Raw genomic sequence first — 8,105 nt, forward strand, 5'->3', positions numbered from 1 at the left:
GAAAGTTTTGCGGAGACCACTCTTGCTGGTTTAGCTCTGTAATTTATTAGAACTACAAAAAACAAATAATTCAGCTATTATTTTTTTTTTCTATATAATACAATATTTTCTTTTCTATGACAATAAATAATTTAAAATATGTAAATAAAAAAATGCTTAAAAATCTTATATTATTTTACACTTAGTAATCTTATAAATCAGAATTCAAGTTTTCTACCAAGTGATTGATGCCGAAACTAATGTTAATCCAAGGTCTATCAAGATGTCGAAAAGGATGTTACACGATTTCTAAATGATTTCAAGAACGGAAAGAAAAATATATTCAAGCGATCTGAGAGATCACCCACTTTAAATAATTATTGAGTCCAAATAGCATTTGGACTCAATAATTACATTAGTTATTGATATAATGTAAAACTTTTTTTTATCTTTACTTTGGGGCTGTCCCCAGTGGCCGATGTAGAAACAACTATCCATAATATGGAAATAGCAAATTTGAATTTTCGAGAACTTTCAAATTAGGCATATAAACAATAATGAAATGAATTCATTATAGCTTAGTTAAAATTCGGATAACACTAGATATTAATTAGTTTCATAAAGATGCAAATTTAATTGGATGCTAAATAATCAAATTTGCATGATTTAAATCAAGATGTGTTCTACCCCTCGACTTTTTAGCATAACTATTCAACATGATCTGTTTTGTGTTTGACTTCGTTGTGTAATCAATAGAATGCAAAATTTTGAGTTCTTATCAATGACCAATTGGTTCTAAAATTCCATGCATTTACAATTTAAAAGCGTTAAAAAAATCTTTTATACAACTTCATCTATCAAGTGTCTGGTATTCTCGAATTACATACACAATGGACTAACAGATCAACCGACAAACAATGGATTTTTGCCCATTTAACCTAGATTTAGTCCAATATTTTAATTTTATCTATAGTTTGTGCGATAAAACCATATACTGAATCTCATTCAATTGTTGCGGTTTTTTTATTCGTGATATTGTCATTAGGGATTGCAATATCGGGCCAAAAGTTCAATACCGGTATTCGGTATTTTTTAGATCTTAATACCGGTATACCGGTTTTAGTACCGGTTTTTAGAAATTTTAGGAAAAGAAAGAAAACACGGGCGTTTCTTTGTTTTATTTACAAGTTTTATTATAGAATGTAAATATCACAAAAATAATTTGTAACTTATAAATTATAACAGTATATAAAGAATCACAAAAAAATAAAGGAACATCTTATTTATTTAAATCACAAAAAAGTGTAAATATCACTATTCAGTCTGTGGTACTATTACACATTTTTGAAATGTGATCTAAAAAAACATAATGCATCCATTGTACTGTCATTAAGCCTGGAATGTAATTTTGTGCAAAAATTACCAGCTATCGAAAACGCTCTTTCGGCATCTACAATAGTTGGTGGTACTGTTAGCAATGCGCGATATACTTTTTCCAAGTATTTACCGCTAAATCCCTCATCTTCATATAAGTCGATTTCTCGTCGGATGGTTTTGGATATAGCTTTCTGTATTGTACTTTGGTTTGTTGAATTTTTTTTATCGCTTATTTTAATTTTTGTTCAAGAGACAATACCTTTCATTAGTGCCATCACTATCTCCGATAACTGTACCGAATTGTTCTGAATGTGGATAGGTTTGTGGGTCAAAAATTTTTAAGAAAATTTACTATACACTTGATGGGATTTGAATTAATTAATTTCTTTTCTTCTTTTTCATTTTTAAAATCATTATAATTATGTAAATACCGTAAGACATTTTCTATTTCGGTATACCTTTCTTCTGTGCGATTTTTCAATGTAATATATAATTCTTCAGATAGTGATGTGTGCTGTTCTTTCAGTGACTGCAAATTGAAATTTATTGTTGCATTAGTTGTTAATAAATTAGAATCTCTCCGACATAATGCCTCCACAGCCAGTTTTAATATTAAGTTTATATTAAGTTATAACCACCTGTTCTGGATATTAAGTCGAATTCACTATCTGAAAAATAAATTTGCTGGTTTAAGTTGATTATTGCTTTTTAGATTGGATTTCTCAGTTTCAAAAATCGTTCCATCATTAGGAGTAAACTGTTCCAACGTGTTTTAGAATCTCCTCCTAAATATCTCCTTTCATCTTTCCTCTCATTCCTATTTTGTCAAAGTAAACCCACGCATGCGCAAAAGCGCGGAGGGTTTTACAATCCATTGTCATACAGTACTTTATCACTTCTCTTGATTGTACGATGCAACTTTGTATTCAGAGTCTAATTAATTTCGCCCGTTAGGGAGACATAAAAACAAAAACGTATACAATTTTGCTGTGTTGGCGATCTCTGAACAATTTAAACAATTACAAGACAATTTTAAAAATTTCTAGTAAATACCGAAAAATCTGTATTTAAAGTTGTGAATACCGGTATTACAAAATTGTACAAATAGCTCAAAATATCGGTATTCGGTATCCCGGTATTGCAATCCCTAATTGTCATATATATGAATGGAAAGACAAAGAGATTTCTCTTTGACGGAAGTAGATACAGATTTTGATATAATTTTATTGTAGTGACTATATTCCAAAATTTGATTAACGTCATTTCACGTTCGAGTTACTGTGCTCACAAATGTGTTCCAAAAATGTTTTTAGCTCGCATTCAAGAAGATCCCCAGAGAGTCCGAAAAACTCATTCTACGATTTATTTATTTGAGGATTAAAGTACTCTCTTTTTATATCTAGTATTTAAGGAAGAAAAGAGTGTGACGAAATTTTCTATGACGATCTAAATTTCAAAATTGCAGTTAAAATTTCTGCGTAGTACGGAAGATATTCGCTGCATGTAGCATGCTAAAATATTTGCGAGTTTAAAATCTGGAATATTTTCGATCTTAATATTCAATAGAGACAAATAAGTATTTTTTTTTTTTTTTTTTCATTTCTAAAAATGAAAAGAAATTGCTTTAGAAGAAGAAATAGATAAATCCGTGCAAAACAAAAAATAATAATAATAACAATAATAATAACTTTAACTATAAAAATTTAATAAGCAGTCTTTGGGGGTTATCTTAAAAATGTTTAAATTCCATATTTATTATCATTAGTATCTTAGAATTATATTTTTGTGAAAGTATTCTATTTTTCAATATCTCGCTTATTTAACTTAATGATAATCCGTTTAAATTCGGAACTTGATTCAATGGCTTAACTATAGAATGGCAAAATTTGCAAGATACCATAATCTTCAGGGGGGATGTTATAATGGAATTAATACTCGTGCATCATTGTCTGTCAATCATTAACTTCATAATAGAATTTCCACTCCCGCTTTTATTTCGCGTACCTTTTGTTTTGCAGTAAATTAATTTAATAGAATTTTTAGTTTTTATTCGAATAACAAATGGAATTGAAAAAAAAATGCATTCCATATAAATCATTTAAAAGTCCAAACAATTAATAATCTATTTGAAAAAACTGGTGGCCAAACGCGGCTGGTATGATATAAGCGTAGAGGAGTTGTCATTTCCAAAATTTCAAGACAGAAAAATAAATACATATAAAAAAAAATGAAGATCATGCCGAATAATTAACTGAAAGCTATCAATTAACTGATCCTTGGTAGTTAAATTGTAATTAAAAACTGGAAGTTAAATTTTGATGAAGAAACATATACTTTTAGCTAAAGTGAAAGCTCGAATAAACAATTACAAATTTATTGTAATGCTTATTTATTTACGAAGAAAAAAGAAAGAAAGAAAGAAAGTTGTGCAGTTAAATTATTAATAAATATTGAATTATTTCTTTATTCCTTCTAAATTATAAGGTTTGTTTTTAATCCAACTATAAACATCTTAAAAAAAGAAAAAGTACTTTTATAATCAGTGATCGTTATGAATTCAATTTTAACAGCAGTGCATTCTGAATATTTGCAGAAGGCTAGATGCAGTCCAGTTACGACAATACCCGATAGTAATCACTAGCGTCCATATCAGTCCGAGGGGACTACATGCGATACAAGCACACAACTGATAGATATTGTGAAAGAAAAACGCCTTCCTCTTTTGTTTCATTTTTTAAAAAATCTTAATATACATATATTAGAATAATATCGCATCTTACTATATTTTCACTATGTCATAATTTTAATTTTCCTTTCTTTTGTAAAATGTCTTTAAAAAAAAAAAAAAAAAAATCGATTTTTTTTTTTTTTTAATTCGAACTTTTTATGAAAAAGGTACATTTCGATTTTTGTTTTTTCAAACATTTATTTCGAATTAGCCACCTTTGATGATCAGCTGGTTAGAAAATATTTTTAAGTATCGAATTTTTATTAACTTCAAATGCCTGTTATTTTAATAACCTTTTAATAATCTAGCCATTATGTGATCCACGTATAATCCGTCTTAAGAGAATCAAGTCCATAATATGATATTTTTAAAAAATGGGTTTTAAAATAATCTGTTTTCTAAATTTCACGTTATTGTAAGTTCATTTTTTTTTTATTTCGGTTATAAAAAACACAGATATTAAATAGAAACCTTCTTCCTTTGCTTACAACTATGGAAGAAAATCATTCTATTAAGTATTTGACGAAACTACGAAAAATGTTTGAATTTCGGTTAAAAAATAAAACCTATTGTTATTGCAAATAAAAGTTGTTAATAAAGGTTGTTATTAACAACTTTAAATAAAGGTTGTTAATAATAAATTAAGGTTATTTATTATTATTATTATATTGTTGCAATAAAGGTTGTTATTGGGAAAAAAAAGATAAAATAAATAAAAAATTTCTAAAATTCAGAAAACAATTGGAGCAATTAAATTGATGTCATTAAAAAGCCAATTTTTTAAAATTTTAAATGGTGTAAAAATCCGAAAATATGTCCAATCATATTTTCAGGAGTTATCGCGGAAAAGCGTTAAAATCTTAGTTAATTGCAATTAATTAAAATTTTGATAAAAGTTTTTAAAAAAACTGCTTTAAAGTACACATTCCCATCCTCCAAAATATATCTACCAGCAAAATTTGGTAGCTCTAAGTCAAATGATATGTCCTATTGAGCACTAATACATACACACACACATACACATACTGATAATCTCCTTTATTGTTTGTAGAAATAAGAGATAAATATATATTTTTCTTTTTTTTCCAAAATGTAATTTGGATAAAATTCAAATACTGACTGAAGGCAATTTTGTCAAATATTACAAAGACTTACATGCAACATTGCAAGGTAGTATTGATTGGATTTATTGATTTAATGCAACAAATGTTTGACGTCAATTTTTTGCTTTTCAAGATTGCAGTATGTATGCAAGTTTTTTAAATTCTATTGTAACTTTGTTACTCTTTTGAAAATTGTATTAACCTCACCGATTACAGCCGCGTCGGCTCAAAAAATCTTTCCCAAAATTAAAAATAATGATACATTTTTACTTTTTAATAACAGTCGAGAACAATCGAATTCCTTAGACATTTTATCTGAAGGATCCGAATCTGATATACACACACTCATTATATATATATAATATGATCCACGCATTTGTTATAAAATAAACAAGAGAAAGAAACAAAATTAACATATTGTAATCCGTTCTCTCGTAATTTGCATGCTAAATTTAATTTTGCATTTTTCTGAAACAATTATTCTTGTTAATTGATACATTAAACATTTATTTTTGTAATTAAAGTATTAACTTTATAAAACTAATATAATTATTATTTTCATGCATTTGTCACAGCGATTTGTGCAATGTACTAAATAGAAAAATGCAGTAAATTATTATTTTGTTGAACGAACTAGTCCAAAGTCCTGCAAATTAACTTAACATCAAATCCTGCTTTTGTTAATCTAGATTAAAGGATAAATATTGCCCTCGTCACAAACTAACTTTAGTTTTCCCATTTGCAATTTTTTTTTTTTTTTTTTTTTTTTTTTTTTTGTAATTAGGCAAAATAATAATTCTAATAATAGTTCAAAACAAAAAACTTTTAAAATATTATTCGGAATTAAAAAAAACAAAAAAAAAACGCGATTTTTATTTTCTTGCGTTCTTTTTTCGTCATTCCTCACAACTACTTCGCCACGAACAAGAAGAATTATGCCTAGGGCGACGAGCACGAGCAAAACGACAGCTTTTGTATTGACCAATCAGAGCATTAGATTTGCTACTTCAGACAAGTGGCTTCACTGATTGGACAATACATTATTCCTGTTAGTTTGCAGAGTCTATTGTGATTTCATTCAAATCATATTTCATGCATGTTATGTCAAATTTTTTTTTTCAATTATATGTCAAAATAACTAATAAACTGGATTCTGCAAACATAAGTGGCTAAGCCTAACTTTTCTTTCAATAGATCGTGATCACTATGTTAATTCAAAGTTACTTGTTAAATGAATAATTTAAAAAAAAAAAAAAAAATATTTTTATTAATAGCATTACAATTTTTAAAGGTATGTTGAAGCTTTACTTTCGTGCTAAACTTTTAAATCGATTCTTTGTTTAATAAACTTGCTTACTTGATATTTAAACTCAATAATGTTTATGAGTTAGATATTACTATAAACTGCAATATACCCGATTAATAAAAGCGTTCTGTGGAGCAGATTCTTCAGTCACATGGTTATTTCTTGAGTGGCGTGCTAATGATAGCAAAGGAGTTTTTAAAAATTTTAATTTTATTATTAATTAAAAAACAATGATCTGATAACTTTATTCTCCAAAAACTTTGTATATATTTTTGAGCAGGAACCACTTTTATACCAATTTAAATATTTTTTTTATATTATTATTTCTATTTATATGTATTGAACAATTAAAGGACCTTTTAATATTAATTAAAGGTAATACATTTCATTGTTTTAGATAAAGGATCTAAAACACGTTGCTACAAGACATATTTTTGTGCGCACCTTATCACTGCTAAATAATTAAAAATAACTTTTCAAAGTAAAAGATAGACGAAGAAGCCTTAAAACTTATCACTGTATCATTACTTCGGACTTAATTCTGAATCTTCTTTATTTTATTTACTCATTTATTAATTTTTGTAATTTTTATTTATAAGTCCACCAGTGGTTCGCCGGGATTAAGGGCTATTAAGAATTCCAAAAAGTAAAATATATTCAAATTTGAATATATTTTAGTAAAATATATTCAAATTTTGATAGACATATAATTTATACTACATTTTAGATCTATCTTGTGATATGAATTTTCCTAATTTTCTGTCCATATCTTTATTTCTGATATCATATCACAGGAAAATATTATTTGAATTACATGATTAATTACGATTTAATTACATTATTTGAATTAAATCGCAATTGTAAGTACAACAAAATTTCAAAAATTTTATTAAAAGTATGCCTAGTTCCGAAATTCACCCACCCAATATATATATATATATATATATATATATATATATATATATATATATATATATGAAGGAAAAGTTGCAGATCGGTGAGAAATAAAAAGAGGAAAAATATCGCTTTATAAAATTTAAGCGATATGTTTCACACCCACCTAAGTTGCAAAAATAGTAAAAAGTTGGTTTTCATTAATTTTAAAAATTCTTTTTTTTTTTTTTTTAAGAATTAGATGTTAAGTTTTAAACTTTTAAAAACTATAACTTCTTCTTAAAAAAAATCGGTTTATATCAAAAGATTGCACATTACTTCAAAGTTGGGAAAAAATACTTAAAATTACTTCAATTTGTAGTTTTTAGTTCTTAATGGCCACCATAATCTTCACATTATACCTTGTCGATGAATTATAAAATTTCGGTAGGTATACACAAAAAAATATCATTTAGGACTAAAAAAAATCAATTTTCATTTCTTTGATTGTGGTAACACATTAAAATATTAAATTACCAAACTAGAATATTGTTTTTAGCAAGGAGCGAATGACAAGAACACATGAAGTAACAAAAATTAACAAATATTTAAGAAAATACTTTAGCTATTATATAATCATAACTATTAAGTCACTTGAGTTAATTCGAAACGAATTTTACAAACTTAATGTTTTCTTCAATTTGAAATGATACAATGAAACAGGAAATATACCTATGTG

Source organism: Argiope bruennichi, chromosome 6 (assembly GCF_947563725.1).
Source record: "Argiope bruennichi chromosome 6, qqArgBrue1.1, whole genome shotgun sequence".
Taxonomy (NCBI): domain Eukaryota; kingdom Metazoa; phylum Arthropoda; class Arachnida; order Araneae; family Araneidae; genus Argiope; species Argiope bruennichi.